Source organism: Panthera pardus, unplaced genomic scaffold (assembly GCF_024362965.1).
Source record: "Panthera pardus isolate Hobbes unplaced genomic scaffold, ASM2436296v1 HiC_scaffold_12, whole genome shotgun sequence".
NCBI classification, from domain to species: domain Eukaryota; kingdom Metazoa; phylum Chordata; class Mammalia; order Carnivora; family Felidae; genus Panthera; species Panthera pardus.
Genome location: NW_026526677.1, coordinates 22,595,515 through 22,612,947, shown reverse-complemented (window position 1 = coordinate 22,612,947; position 17,433 = coordinate 22,595,515).

The window sequence follows — 17,433 nt, the reverse complement described above, 5'->3', positions numbered from 1 at the left end:
CCTAGAGTTTCCTAGAGTTATTATAACAGATTATCATGAACTTCATGTCTTAAAAGAAATTTATTCTCTCGTTGTTCTGGAGGACAGATATCAAAAATCAAGGCGTCAGCAAGGCTGTGCTCACTCCATAGCCTCTAGGGGTCCCCTTTGCAAGATTAGTTTTTGAGGTTAGTTTGAGTTTATGTATTTATTCATTCATTGTGAGCCCCTAGAAGGCTTTTCTGTGCTGCCTCTTTTCTTAGTTACCTCTGATAGATTAGGTGGTCTATAAAGTTATGCTCTCAATGAGCTACCAATCTCCTCTTCTTATGACAAAATCACCATTGTTTTCAAGATTATCGTTAGTCTCACACTTTGTCCATACTCTATTAAAATAAAATCAACTCCTTTGTGAAGACCTTCAAAGCTCTTTCTTCTTAAGGCCTAACTCTTCCTGTGGGCAAAATGTCTGAGGGACTTTTTAGGAGCTTGGGGCAAGGGCAGTGGCCCACTTCTGTCAGAATATAACACCTCCTTTATGAATAAGACACTAGGTAATTGAAATAGCCTCCAGTCTCTTCAGTTTGCATATCTAGGTATGAACCCTTCATCCTATAAACAAACTGGGGTAAAGCATTCAAGGCCATAGTGTTTACAGCATGCTGAACCAGTGTAGAAACTTTCAGACTATGAAGGGGGGTGGGGAGGGGACTATGAGAGAGCTCCTGACATTTCTGCAATAGTTCTTTTCAATTTGACCTCTGGAATGGAGAACTGGGACAGATGAGAGTTAGTGGGTAGGGGAGGATGGGATGAAAAATGGTGGTGTCTTGCCTCTTGCCGGAAAATACCATAGAACTTGACTGCAAACCGGAGGGAGCAGGAGCCTTGTCTTCAAGGCCACACCTGCTGTAGTAGATACAGCTTCATCACACCTAGCTGGGATGGAGAAGAGAGGAAAGTGTTTACATCGCAAGTGTCACAGACTCTATCGCTATTACTGAAATTTAGAATTTCTTGAATAATTCTTCATTTGCTATGATACCTTAGGACAGTTTACACAGACCTTAATAGTTGCTTGCTTTATAATTTTTTTCCAGCAATGGTTATTTCACATGGTTGTGGGTCTGCAGAACTCCTTATGCCACCACTCCAGGAGTGAGTCTTGTGAGTGACTTTTCATATCTTTAAGATAAAGTTCTCAAAAGAATGGTTAAAAAAATAAACTGCATAAATTTAAAGACGTAATTGGCTTAATCTGATGATTCATAAATTGGGTAGCATTCCATCCCACAAATAGAAAGGAGTGCCAATGAGCCGTACAAAATGGAAGACATTTGTAGGCAGAAGGGGGCAGAATAAGGAAGTTACTTGCAAAGGGGAGATTGTGTCAGGCAAGATCACCTTTCTTTGGGGGAAAACAGAGATCTATTGGGAGAAGTACCTCCCTAGTGCTGACCAGGAAATTCTAGACTGACTGGGTAAGTTTACATTCCTGAGAAAGAATGAAACTGAATTTAGATTAGATATTAAGTCTTAGTTTGGTGATATGAGCTTAGCACAAGTGACTCCATTTCGAGCCTATTTTCTCTTTTTAACAGAAAGCAAGCATATAGAGTCTCATTTTAAGCAAGATGGGTAATGGATGGCCTCATAAAGGGAAGGGAATGAGAAGGAGTTTGAAGAGGACAGGAATAAAACAGAGTAGAGAATAGCTATAAATTATTTTTTTAACAGATGGGGATCTTAAAATCACTCTCTTTAGAAAATGTTTTTTTCTCTTAAAAAATGAGTGTGTGCATACTCACCCAAAATTTGTACGGCTTGCAGATAATTATCAAAACACAGAAAGTTCTCCATAGAGACTGTATTAGAGACTTCTATATTAGGGGTGCCTGGGTGACTCAGTTGGTTAAACGTCTAATTTCAGCTCAGGTCATGATCTCACAGTTCGTGAGTTTGAGCCCTGAGTCGGACTCTGTGCTGACAGCTCGGAGCCTGAAGCTGGCTTCTGACTCTGTGTCTCCCTCTCTCTGCCCCTCCCCCACTCACACTCTGTGTCTCTCTCTCTCTCCTTCTAAAATAAATAAACATTAAAAAAAAAAGAAACTTCTATATTAGACTACTACACCTTTAAGGGAAAAGAAGATATCCTATCATTCTATTGATACTTGCATTTACTCTTACAAATACTGTTTCTGGCACATAGTAATTGTTAATAAAATTTGACGAAAGGGTAAGTGAATAAACACACACACACACACACACACACACACACACACACACAAAAAGGATGGCAGATTTTCAGAAAGGTATTGCCTCATTGAGGGGAAAATCTATCTACACTGAAAATTAGAACTAACTATAAATAAAATGGCAAACCGATCCATACAGGATGAAACAATAAATTGCTTAAGTTCAGTTTGGACATATCAAGACAGTTACTACACAAATGAAAAAAGATATGTTCATGCTTAGTTTTGGCATTATATAAAAGGGCTAGTATTCTATTTTTATATATAAAAATTTAAAAAAAAATTTATCCCAAAATTAAAATTTCAAAGGAATCAACTGCTGTCTTTTTAATAAGTCCTTGTTTGAAATGGTAAGCACACAACAGAAAAAAAAAAAAAAATCAGCACCGGGTGGGTGGAAATGTGTAATAAGATAAAGGAAAAATGAGAGGATATGAGAAATGATGTGAGAAGATAAAATTAATCATAGTTTAACCAGCCACAGAGAGACCATTTTAAACTGCAGGCTTCCGCTTGACAGTGGCCTTTTTTCTCTCTGAGGAGTGGCTTTTAGAAACTCATTGAGGTTTAAGATATCATCTGAGGGTGGGAAGGACCTCTTATTCCTCACTATTTATTTTACCTTCGCTTCTTACCACCCTCTCACGTGTATTAGCAGGAGTAGGGTGGTACTCGGCAAGGTTTCCAGAAGCCATGTATCTATCCTTTGTGGGCAGATATAGAAGGATTATTGAAGGACCATAATAAAATTTGCATAGCATTGTGTATTATGAGAACCCAAATGGGAAAATGTTGACTTCATTTTACTAAGATTTCTTTTTTGTGACCACATTTAAAATAAAGACGTGTCCCTAGAGAACACATGATTGGAAGCATGCATTGTTTAAAACTGAGAGCCTTATAAGTACACTAGGCTTGTATTTACCTTTTAAAATGGCACCACAATGTGGCAAGACGTAAACACAGATTATGATTCACTGGGCTCATTAAATATGCATAAAATGTGAACTGCTCTATATAGGTGCATTTCCTTACTTGAAAGAATCTCATCTGGTGGTAAACTGGAAAGTTGGAATGCAATGATTAAAAAAGTTCATACATTCAAAACAGAAAATGATGAAATCTATGGAGACAAAAGACATTTCTTATTCATCTCATTGTATGCACCAAGCAAAGAATCAGGAAAAATGTGTTGCTAAATAATTCAGCCATTACTTTAATAATTTATTCATTTAACAAATATTACATTTCTGCTATGGTAGATCTTCTACATATGGGGGAGGGAAGGGGATATAAGGGAAACAAATCATATTCTAGTGATGAGGATAGTGTTCATTGAATGAATGAATATACTAATCTGGGTAAATTCATCTAAGGAAGGGGAAGAAAATCAGAGTCACAAAAAGATTTGGAAAGAATCTTTTTCATTGTATGGATATTATCAGTACTTTAGATTTGTAGAACATTTATTTTATCAATACTTAAGAATTACAGATCATTATCATATCTCACAATACTCCAAGAAGGTAATAATCTAATCATTTCATAGATGAGTAAAGCTCAAAACAGTGTAGTGTCTTGCCTAAATTCCCATAACCATTATGAGTGGAGCAGGATCTTGAAGCCAGTTTCTGGTAGTTTGTTTTTTTCTCCTTTGTGGAAGGTAGTATGTCTTCTCTACTACTTATGTGAAGCCTGTCAGGGCTATATCCTCATTAAGTCCCTTCCAGGAAAACCAGTCCAGTGGGAAGGTATATTCCTTGGACTCGAAAGATCTCAGACTCTATCTGGCATTCTGCTGACTAGCAGTATGCTTGGGGTCACACATGCTAATGTTCAGTTTCTTCATTTCTGTGGAAACATCTACCACATTTTATCCCACAGTCCTCAATGGTCAGTCCTCTAGCATAGAGAGAAAAAGTAAAATTTACATTAGTTTCTTCTTGAGTTGTCTATCCATGTTTCTTGCAGTGTTCTGCTAATCACTCACTGTCACCAAAGTCTTGAGGAGGAGGTCCCTTTGGATCAAGGTCTTGTTGGGAACTCTTGGTCACTGTTTCCTCAATAGGACTCAGAACTCTTTTGACTGGTGCCATTGGAAAAGCTGAAAGGCCAGGCACTCTTTATTTATTTCCCTATGTCTTTATTTTCCATGACACTATTATATAAAATATACAGATATCTAAGACTTAATTAAAAGCTTGAGAAGATGAAATGTAATTACAGTGTAGGAGTAGAAAACTTAGAGATGTGTGTCACATAATAATTTTCTTAAGAGAACAAGGGTATGTATTCAAGAGGTTAAGCTTTAAGGAGACAGGTAGGGAAGAAGGTCGTTTTATAGAGAAGGCCTGTTTTTATCCTAATTTCTTTCATTCAGATTTTTTCCTCTCTTCAAAAATTGATCTAACCTCTATGCCTCATGCCACCTCCCTATTTCTCCTCTTTTTTATCATTTGAGATGAACAGACTATGGGTGTGTCAGAATAGCCTCAGAAGAATAATCAAGGCTTCCCATTTAAGAGAAAAGTATATTAATTACACTCTAACCAGGACAGGGAAAGGTCTACTCTTCCCCAATTAGATGATGAAAAATAATATAAATCATCCTTGTACCTAGTAATCTTAGATTTTAGAACTTTTGACTTCATCCCCTTACATGGTATCATTTATAATTTTAATATACCATAGTTATCACCAACTTATACTTTCCATAGAAATTTGCTTTCCTAGTTGATCTTGGAGTCCACCGGACCAATTTTATATCTTTTAAACAATAAGGAAATCCCTTCTCCTTCTATTTGTTTCTTTGCTGTCCTAACACTCCGTTAAGTGCTCTTCACCTTCATCCATGGTTGTTCTGGTCATCAGCAGCAGAAGAGCAAATTCATTCCATTTCTGATCATCACCTAAAATCTTATCTCTTTTTCCTCAAGGTCATCACCTGCACTTCTGCTGAGCATCTGCTGCAAGTCCTCAGGCAGCTCCTTGGCAATACTGAATCTACCAACAATGTATTTCAAAGTGTGTGTTCTTCCTCCGTCAAGTATTTGTAGCGGGGTGACTCCAGTTTTCTACTGCTCACTGGTTTTCCAGGTAGTATGGTGACTTCTCTTTTACTTTTCCCACAACACAGTGGTAAACATTCTAATATCAATATATTTTGAGTTTCTACCTAGCCCCTTGGTGGCAGGAAGCACCCATCATATATATTTGTATCCCTGTTAATAATGAGATTTTCTCTTTCATCTTTGATCATCCCAACCTCTCTTCTGAGCTTGAGGGGTAATGATCAAGTCAGGATAATGGGCAGAACAACTATACTTTGCACCAAGGATCAGTTGTGTTATCTATCATACACTTGTGAAAATACAGTAAAACCTTGGACTGCAAGTAACTTGTTCTGCAAGTGTTCTACAAGACGAACATTTTCTATAAAATTTAACTTGATAAACAAACAATGTATTTCAATATGAGTAGTATGGGACGCCAAATGTCACATGATCACAGCTGAGTCATTGGTTCTTGAAATTTGTTTTGATATACAAGGACTATGGATTGCAAGCGTATTTCCAAAATGAATTCTGCTCACAAACCAAGGTTTTAGTGTATAAGCAAAGTATATAAATAAGTCCAAAAGGTGGATGTGATGAACTGAAGGCTACCCGAAAATACCTAAGGGAAATGTCCTTAGCTTGATTTATTCCAATTGATTATAAGCTGTGTATAGTGAAGTTGTAAGCTAATTGTAGATTTCTTTTTATCTAGAAGAAATGCTAATTACTTTTGTTCAGTAAAACATAACCACAAGGTTGTGGTTATGTTTTATTACTCTGTGAGATATAATCAGTTTTGTGTGTAAACCGTTAATGTTATCCTAACATGATTTTCTTAAATTTACCATAAATATCCTAGTTTCTCAAGGGCTATGTGGATAAATTTTAACATCTCCCTGCTTCTCTGATTAATTAATAAGTTAAATAAAATCTGTGACATCAGTTATTTTTAATGTGCCTAAAGTCATGATTTTACCTTTTAGAAAATTTGGCTTTAAATATTCTGCTACCACCAATGGATCTCCACTTCAGAATATTCTAGTTCATTGTTGTGTGACTTGAGTCTGCCATTCTGATTTCTAGTAGTATTGACGGAATGGATGCTTCCACATTTAATGCACCTTACACATTTCCCTTCATTCCATCTTGAGAGTCATTCAACTCAAAGAAGTAAAACTAGAAATAACTGCTGATTTAAAACATCATAAAAGTATACGAGATAATTTTGAATTCTTTAAGGCCATATGTGTTTTTATAGGAGGGGTTTAATCACACATTTGGGATACAGTTAGTTTTCTGCAGCTCAAAGTATTTTAAGAGAAAAACTTATTGATCTGTTTATTGGCCAAAAGTTCCCCAAATTAATAGAGATCACTTTAAGGAATTGTACGTTTAGAGCCAAGAGCCACAAGAAGCAGCCATTTGACTAGATTTGTATTGGAGGTATAGCACACTGAAAGTTTCATTTTAGTATATTAGATTACACGGTGCCTGGGTGTTATATATATTAGCATTTAGTTCAAGTTTTTACAGCAGGAAAACCAAAAATAAGTACACACCAGAAACTAATTTCTTCTGATATTTACACTTGGAATTCTTAAGTTCTATCTCCAGTTAACATATGGATCCTTGTTTCTGTAATTTTTTCCATGTTTAAAATGGGAAAAAATTATATAATGGGCTGAATCTCTTCTATAATGCCATGAATCTCTGTGTCTGATGATGAAAAAGTAAATGATGTGATTGCATCAAGGCATGGATGTGACCCTCAGAAAATTCCTGCTCAAGACGCCTCCTCTACACCCAAGAAGCTTCCTGACTCCCCAGTCCTGTGGGACCACCACCACCCCACCCTCCAGGATGCACAGTCAGTTGCTAATGCCTGACAGCAATTCTAGGGGCTGTATGAACTCCCATCATTAATAGTTACTTCTCTTTTTTGCTCTGTTTCTGATAAACACAGTGGATTCACATTTATTTATTTATTTATTTATTTATTTATTTATTTATTTTTAATGTTTATTTATTTTTGAGAGAAAGAGAGAGAGAAACAGTGTAAGCCAGGGAGGGGCAGAGAGAAAGGGAGACACAGAAGCTGAAGCACGCCTCAGGCTCTGAGCTGCCAGTACAGAGCCCAACACGGGACCTGAACTCACAAACTGCAAGATCATGACCCGAGCCAAAGTCAGATTCCTCTCTAAATACATTTAAATTAAAAATAATTTCATATAAAGAAAACTGTGGAGTAATTAACAGTTCAGATGATATACGGTTAGAACAAAAGTTGAAACTCAGATTAGTGCACACAAGTAATCCTGGGCCTTTGTGAAAACCAAAGATTGATGCTTAGAGAATCTAAAATAGGGATAACTCTTCCCTATATTATTTTAAGGTAATACAGTGTAAGATGGTATAGATTGATATACTATCTCAGGGTCCTCATTAATAAATAGGAATCTTACCTCATTAGACTGGGGTATGAATTAAATGACACAGCACATGTAAAGTGAATGGTACGCAGGTGCTATTCATTAATTTCCCCTTGATTCCCCCTTGAATAATGATATCATCTGTTTCTATTTTCTTAATTGCTTATAAACTGGAAATAGGTCACAATTATTTATATTCCATTATTTTTTATAATGTGCTATCAAAATAAGGAAAAGCTAGATATTAAATCTGGATATTACTGTGGTCCAGAGAAATAAAAAGTTTATGTGAATGGCTGAAAAAACCAATTTGGACATCATCCACGAGATGTCAAATTGGCACCTCTGATAGAGCCAAGTAAGTAGTGATGACCCAGAAATGCACCTCATACAATGCTTAAGTCCAGACATATCTTTGCTTGGTTTCCGTAAGTGAATCTCCAATGATATTGGAACTGACGTTTGTGATTCTGTTTCTTTTTCTTTACTTTCTACTGATTTTCTGCTTTTCTTTTTATTCCTACTTCGTGCACAGACAACAAGTTATTCTACTTTGGTTGTAATAAAAATGGAATATTTGGTTTTATGGTCTAAATTTTATGATAATCTTTATCAAATAGATTATAAAGAGTTATTCTTTACTGGTTGAGAGAAGAAATAATACATGATTCATTATTCTACTTATTTGTTAGTTGTTTAAATTATTCTTTAACTTGGTGGTGTATCTCTGAGTTTATCTCAATTAAAAATTGGGTACCCACTAAGAGGGAGAAGAGCTCTTTGAAATCTGAACAGATAATTACATATATACATATATTATACATATACACATATACATATATATTACATACATACATATATTATACATATATACATATACATATATATGTGTGGTTTTAATTTTGTGCTTACTTTTGATTTGTGGTTTAGGTTATAGAATTGAAAGTATAATTTGTGTGCTTCTGTTTGTAATCATGGAAAGTTCTCACTTTTCATTGTGAGTGTGAAATATTTTCCTAATTCCAGAGAATACAAACTAGATTTTACCATTTCTTAAATTATATAAATTATCTTCTGATTGTTTTATAGGTATAAATAGGCATATATGAAAATTGAAATATTTCTAAATTTCATAGAAAATAAAATTAATCCATAAATCTTTAAAAGTCCTAAGAAAAATCTTAATTATAGACACTGCTATGTTAAAAATATTTAAAGAATTCAAAACACATAATTGAGTTAAATTTTGCTCAATTGTACCACTTCTATAATTTTGCATTTAAAAAATAAATGATGGTAATATGTATATTAGTTGAGTTTCAACATGAAGAAAAGTATAAACACTTTATAAGATTATAGATGGTATATTTTTAAAAGATTTATAAACTTTTTATTTTTTATAACACTTGGGTTTGTTTTTTTTCACAAAGTGATAAATTAATATGAAATTCCAAACTTCATCAGGCAGCTTTAGAACTACATCATGTTTTATATCATAAAAATGAAAACATTGATTTAAGTAAGTTGAATTGTAATTCTGACAAACTTTTTATGTAAAGTATAAATATGGTTTTATAGTACATCGTACTGAACAAAACTTCTTAGATCATTAGACAACTAAAATCTTTCAACTAATATTGAAATGAGTTAATGGACAGCCTTTGAATTCATAGATGATTTTGAGGTGAGATTAAACAGTGAACCTCTGGTTGCAGAGCATAATTTTAATTTTATATAGTTCTCTCCTTATTTGCATGTGGTGTGGAGTCACTATATCTTTGGGTTCTGTTAATGAACCTTTTCATTTTTGCACTTGAATAAAATGGAAAAGGGATATATGAGGCTTGGCCTGTGTTATGTGTATTTTTGAGCTGTGACAGTCGGCTCCAACTGTGCTTACACATAACAGATAAGTCTTACTACAATCTTTCAGTTTTCTCTGTTCAATATAAGATGGTCTTTTGGTTAAAAGTTATAACTAGGTGCGCCTGGGCGGCTCACTCAGTTAAGCGGCCAGCTCTTGGTTTTTGGTTTAGGCCGTGTTCTTGAGGTTGGGGAGTTTGGCCCACATCAGGATCTGCAATTCCAGTGCGGAGCTGCTTGGCATTCTCTCTCTGTCTCTCTGTCTCTCTCTGTCTCTCTGTCTCTCTCTCTCGCTCCCTCTGTCTCTCCTCCCTCCCTACCTCCCCCAGTCACATGCGTGTGCACTCTCACTTTCTCTCACAAAAAAAAAAAAAAAAAACTTTAAAAAAAAGTTATAATTAATATGGGTTATTGAGACTACACTAGGAGCAATAATGATTGAGAAAACCAATGTGTATATAAAATTGAGGTTTTGATTTTCAAGGAAAAAAAATAGAAGGTAGCTTTGTCTTAAAGTATAAATTTGTTCCCTAATAAAAAATATAGAAAAGGAGTAAATATTAGTGTGCATAACGAATAGTAGAAGGTATGAAGGAAGTTAATTTTACTTGCCTCAGTTTATAACATCTGAGCCTGAAAAGGAAGCTCAGAATAGCTTTATATTTGGCAAAGTTAAATCAGTTTTGATGGGCTTATTCTCCAGATCATTTAAGGAGGTGAGGAAGATTCATGAAAACTTCACTGTCAGATATATATCCACACAAAACAAAACTTTGGTTCTCTATCAAATTGATAAATAAATCCTAGAAACTTGTAAAGGATACAAAAAATACCATTCTTTATCTTTTTAGTAAACTTCCCATGTAGCAGAGATTCCATACCTTATCAAAAGAGTCTTCTCTTCATAGGATTGATTTTATTATAGAATTAATTACAACAAACAAACAAAAAAGAAATCCCTCACTTATGAGAAAGCTAAAGTTTTTTAAAAACTGGGTTTTTTTTACCTTTTGTGTTTATTTTGAACATTTTATCAGTTTGATTAAATAAATAATCACATATTGTTCTCAGCATCTATGGTCCTATCTTGAGTCCTTAAACCTGTTTCGTTTTGATTTGTTTGTTTGTTTGTTTTTTATTTGCCTCAAATATCAGATCCCAAATTTAGAAAAAATAAAATAATATATTCAGGAGGGATCCTATAGATCTTCTAGACAAACACAAGTATTTGTTACTTTACCTTATAAAAAAAGAAATGACAGGAACAGTAAGGTTGTTTTCTGTGTCCAATATTCAGCATTAGATCGACACTACTATAAAATCTGGGAGTGAGTAATCATCACAGTAGAAGAAACAGGCAGCCTTTCCTAAATAAACATTATACAGATAAAATATTTCTACAATTGGATTTCAGAAATTACACTGTTTATGTTCCCAGAGGCTTTTCAATTCCTTCACTGTCCATGATATTTTTTTCCCCTCAGGAGAAACACTGATCAAACTCCTGAAATACTATGTACTAAACCCAAATAGAAAAATTACCCTCTCTCTTCTGATATTTGTACTTACTCCAAATCATTTAATAGTAAACAAAACAGGTTTCTGCTTCCCATTGATGCTTACTGGAAAACTTGCTATAAACTATAAGTCAGACTTTCTGTCATCACCAAAAGGGTAATCAGAATGCCTGTTGAAAAGACACTCTAAATTATTGGTTCTTCAATGAATGGATGTTTAGAAGGACCTCCAAGTTGACAATGCTTAGAAAACATTCATACAATATTTGTCTGAAATATTATTGGTATAATTTGAACGTTCTCGTTTTATGGGTGTTATAGACTGAAAGTTTGTTTCCCTCCCAAATTCATATGTTAAATCTCAATGCCCAAAGTGACAGTATTTAGAGATGGTCCTTTGGGAGGTAATTAGTTCATGGTGTGGGGCCCTCATGAATGGGGTTAATGCCCTTATAAAAGAGACCCCAGGGAGGTCCCTTGCCCCTTTCTCCATTTGAGGAGATAACAGGAAGGCTGTCAGTGAACCATAGTACAGTTCCACCTCAGATACCAAACCTACACTGCCTTTATTTTGGATTTTCCAGGGTACATCATGAGAAATAAATTTCTATTGTTATAAGCCACTCAGCCTATGATGTTTTGTTGAAGCATCCTGAACGGACTAAGACAATGAAGAAGAACTTTAAACTCTTAGTATAGTAGGCAATGCTTTTCAAAACTGAAGTTAATCATCTTAAATAAAATTTGTTCTCAATAATTCCTCGAAATCAAGAGAGAAATTCTTTGTGGAATCTTCTTACATTTTCGTGGCAATATGGGTATTTACATATGTTCAGTAAAAATCTATCTCTTTTTGCCAAGATATGTAATTAAATAAATTGACTCGTAACCCAACAAATTGATTGTCTACCCAACATTATACCTGCAGTGTCATATTTCAGAATAAATCTCATTTAATAAGTTCTGACAAGGCTTCTATTAAGAAGAAAGGATACTCCACTCAAGACAGAGTAACAAAGAATTTACCATCTGACCTAAAACAAGAATAATTTTCACAACATATGTAAAACATAGGTTAGCAAGACACTAAACATCAGGTAATTTTGATGCAAATTAATAACCAGGGGAAGATCATCTACGGCTGCCTGCTTCTCATCATCTACTTCATCATTCAGTTTCTAATTGCTTCTGACTAGCCTGTCTCAATGTAGATGTGATTCCAGCAATCTGATTCAATATTCATTGAATCAGATTGTACTTAGTATTTGTACTTAGTAAAGTAGCAGTGATATAAATTTGACTATGACTTTGCATATGAAGCATATTCAAACAATTTAAAGTCCCATAGTGGAAACATTCATAATGATAATCAACAACAAGAAAATGTAAAACAAGGAAAGTATGTGATTTTAGATAAATAGAAAAAATATTTATATAGAAAAATGATGTTCCAGGCCGTGTTATAGGCAGGGAGGGGAGGGAAGAGAAAAATAAATATGGATAATTACTTTTTATGACATAGAGTATAATTTATACCCACAACATCCTTTGGTTTTATCAAGATAACCCATTTACAGATGAGGCAACCATGGCCAAACCAGGATCAGTGCTCCGTGCCCGTTCTCTCTATTATGTTTATTATTTACTTGGATAATTAAGAATGTAATCTACATAGCTAGTTTCATAGCTTTTTGGTATCTGTCAGTTACTTTTTAAGCTGAATAGCCAGCTTCCTACCAACCAACCATTTTTATGTGCTGTGTCAGATTTGACCGTGTTTTTTTTTTTTTTTTTTTTCTTCTATTTTTTATTTATTTATTTATTTATTTATTTTTTAATATATGAAATTTACTGTCAAATTGGTTTCCATACAACACCCAGTGCTCATCCCAAAAGGTGCCCTGCTCAATACCCATCACCCACCCTGCCCTCCCTCCCACCCCCCCATCAACCCTCAGTTTGTTCTCAGTTTTTAACAGTCTCTAATGCTTTGGCTCTCTCCCACTCTAACCTCTTTTTTTTTTTTTTTTTTCCTTCCCCTCCCCCATGGGTTTCTGTTATGTTTCTCAGGATCCACATAAGAGTGAAACCATATGGTATCTGTCTTTCTCTGTATGACCGTGTTTATTTAACAAAGTGGCTGACAGAAACAAGGTGCACAGGGAACAGTGTTGACTGACTGTAGCTGCAAAGAGCCCATTTATCCGAGGAGCCAAGAAAAGCCTGGCATATCTACGAAGTGTCATATTTGGACATGAATTAGCATCTCTTATGATGTTTCTGATTAGAAGGACAGAGTGTGAATGAGTCATAGGGTAATGGTTATTTTTCATTCACATCAATTGCTGCTCTGGAGTTTGCCTGTAGATGCTGATTATAAGAAAGTATATCCTAATGCATCAGAACTGTGTTCTCTTGGACAAGCAAATATAAAAAAGCCTACTGCAGAATTTTTTCCTCACCAACGTGGTTAATACAGGTTTTTGTACTTCAATTTATTCGTGTTTAATAGATACAGATTAAAGGTTTTTTTAAGTCTATAATAGGTAAAGTTATATTAGAAGTTATAATTAGAATGGAATCTAAAATTGTTATTCCATGATCTGAAATTTGTAATTATAAAGAACAAAAAAAAGGAGAAGCAAATATTCTAGAAATAAAGTGATAATGACTAAGCATAAGATACTGCTACTCTTATAGAGAGAACATGAACATGAATATATTTTTTTCTGACTACCCTACCTCCACATCCCCGTATCATTTGCACTAAGGTCTCAAAAAAATAGTAGCTATGACTCAGATCCAATCTAGGATGCATGTTAATAAATGAATTTTAACAGAAAGGTGACAAAGCCTTTCATCAGTAATTACTTTTGAGGCTGTCTCAATTATTGACAGAATAAAGGAGTATAATTTAGATCTGTGATGTGAGTATCATTTTTTTTAATTGTTCTGTTTTTACTTGAGGAACATTGGAAGCACTGAAACACCCTACTCCTTTGTTCTTTGCATTTGTTTTCTTAAAATTAACATTTTCTCTCAAGTATGCAAATGTTTTGCCTTGCTAAAGAAACCTGAGTTTTGTCAGAGTGAGGTTTAGATCACACCTTATGGAATTTGTAGCTCACTTTCTAGATCAAAATAGCATGGAGAAATTAGGAACAGCTTAGGTCTTTCTGAAGCAAGTTCTAGATGAAATGTTGCTTCTTCAGCAATTAGCATTTTTTCAATTGAATAGGTGCGTTTATTTTTTTTAATTTTTTATAAGCTTATTTATTTATTTTGAGAGAGAGAGAAAGAGAGAGCACAAGTGGGGGTAAGGGCAGAGAGAGAGAGGGAGAGAGAACTCTAAGCAGGCTCCATGCTGTCAGTGTAGGGCCGGACATGGGGCTCGAACCCATGAACTGTGAGATCATGACCTGAGTGGCAAGAGTCAGACATTCAACCAACTGAGCTACCCAGGTGCCCCAATGCTTTTATTTTTAAAATATGTTTGCAATGAAGAGAAAGTCAAACTGAATCACATGTTCCCTGAAAACACATTAAACAGAAAATACTATTACGTCATTATTTCCTAAAAAAAGTGTTACTAGGCCAGAAGAAGTTTGCTTAGTTGATAATCTAGAAATCTAAGATTGATTGATAATTGTGTGATCTAAAAAGGAAGGGAAACTAGCCTTGCTTTGGTAACTGCCAGGTGTCAGGTAAAGTGCTAACTGGTTGTCCTGAGATGTAGTAAAGAATGACTATGCCAGCTTAGCGCTTGACCTGGATGATTTGCTGGTCACCTAATCACCTGGGGTCCTACAGAGAACATCATATCAGTGTTGTGTGCTCTTGATAAAGAGTCAGATTCTTGTCTGTTCTCTTTCTCCTTTGTCCTACTACACACACACACACACACACACACACACACACACACAATGGTGTGTACGGGTGAGGATCTCCTTTTCAGGGAAAAGGAAAAGAGAAAAAGAGAATAAAACCAAAACACACAAACAAACAAGGCCCTAGTATGACTCAGAAATTATTTGATTTTGATAGTTCCAGTCCTAAGCAGTAGTGGTTCATAGGGAATGGGATAACTTCATATACAAAAACATGAGAAATTACTATACATTGGTATCTCTAGAGTAAAATTTCCTGTGCCTCAATGGAAGAAAGAAAACCCTTTTAACACTTCTGATGAGCTGCAAAATGTTAATTTTTCCTCAACCTTTTAAATACCTCATATTCCACTTATCCTGATCAAAATGTTTAATTTCAAATTGCTCATGGATCAACAATAAAGTTTTAAATTATGTAAGGCAACATATTTCTTGTTTTCTTTTTTTTTCCTAACACTTTTTGAGCTGTCATTTATAGCCACAAAATTCTGACCGATAAAAATGCCTACGTTCATGGTTTAGATCATGCAAATTTTCCTGCTTTCCTTTTTACACATTAGTTTCCAAAGATACTTACATGTGGGTTTGGAAAATGGACTCATACAATATTCTTTTTTTTTTAATTTTTTTAATGTTTATTTATTTCTGAGACAGGGAGAGACAGAGCATGAGTGGGGGAGGGGCAGAGAGAGAGGGAGACACAGAATCAGAAGGAGGCTTCAGTCCCCGAGCTGTCAGCACAGAGCCCGACGCGGGGCTCGAACTCACAAACCGTGAGATCATGACCTGAGCCGAAGTCGGACGCTCAACCGACTGAGCCACCCAGGCGCCCCAACTATTCTAGAGTAAAACAAACTACATATGTATTTTTATATGTATTTTACATATACTTTTAATTTGTCCACTTTTTCTCTGACTGTCATAATCAAAATTATTTCATAATGACATCAGCTATTTAATAAAGTGGTTTGGGAATGCAGTTGGCAAAGTTTCTGCAAGCATAAGTATATTATCTTTGCTTTTGGCTTCCTGAACTTGAGTCACCATTCACCATTCATCCGCCTTACTCTCCTGACTGCTCACCTCACTTCTGTCCTGGGCTGGCCAATGGGAATCTCTTACAGTTCTTTGATTTGTTCGTACAGTGTTTACATTTATGGTCAATTAATTTCAGGAATTTTATTTTAATCAGAAAGAACTCTCATTTTAATAAAAACCAAAACATTACAAAGTTATTATAATGATTTCTAGCTATCCCATGGAAGAATTTTAGGGTCACAAGTTAGGATTGAAATGAGCAATAAATAAGACCTGACATGGTCTTTATCTGTTGAATCTTCTCTATTGAAACTACTTTCAGATTCCCACTGGCCAGAGATCAACCTCATGTCAATCTGCTGTAGTAACAGGGCATACAAATGAGGAAGAGCACTTGGCCTTCATATTCCCTCACTCAGTCCATGTCCACCAACCTAAAAAGAACATAAATGGGCATGTGCTTGCACTGTGGTGCTTCCGTTTATTTCGGAGGAGGCATTATCTTTCCCATTGTGCCTATTCTCATAATAACCGTTTCCACTTCTTGACTGAATTGATGTCTTGAGTATTGCAAGAAACTTAACATGTGTTCTCCTCTTCAAAATCTAAAAACTCCACGCCCTTTTCCTCTCCTTATATGTCCTACCAGCTGTTTCCTTAAATGAGACTTAGTATTTTCCAACACAGTTAAGGGGCAGCAGGATGCTGTTTTGCAAGGGGTGAGGGGAGGGAGCGGTGTGGTTCATACTTCCCCTAAGTATATTAACTGGAAAGCTCTTCGACTCAAGTGATGTACTGAGGCACTTCAACCACTGCTCCTCTGACCCTGACACTTCAAGTGGGAGCTCGGCTCAGCTCCTATTAAGAGAGACACATAAAGCTGCCATTGTCACAAATTCAGCCAGTAATGGATAAAGTGGTAATTAAATTAAGATGGCTGTTGGGGAGAGAGGTTGCTTTATAACAAAATCTAACAGGACAGAAATTCACTTTCCCACTTTCCGTCTCTACCAATTAATGCAGCTCAGGATCTAGTTATTTATATTCAGCCTTCCAAGTCACCTTGCTGTGAGAGTTGTCTCCAATTGCTATAAAGTTTGCTAGAAAGAAAGAAAAAAATATATATATGTATGTATATATTTTTCATAAGCGTATAGCAGCAGTTTAAAGAGGTCTTAGAAAAATAACTTGGCAGCAAAGAAGGAATGCTTGGAGTGAGCTCTGAAAGAATACCAACAAGACGGAGCCAAACACTAAATTGTGGATCAATTATCTTCAGTTTTGCTCTATTACTGAATTAGTCTCATACCAAAAGATCTAGGGATGGCCACAGAGAAACCAATAACCATATGTGTTCAACAGACTTTTTGTCAGATTCACTTTTGCTCAAACCATGCATAACACCAGTA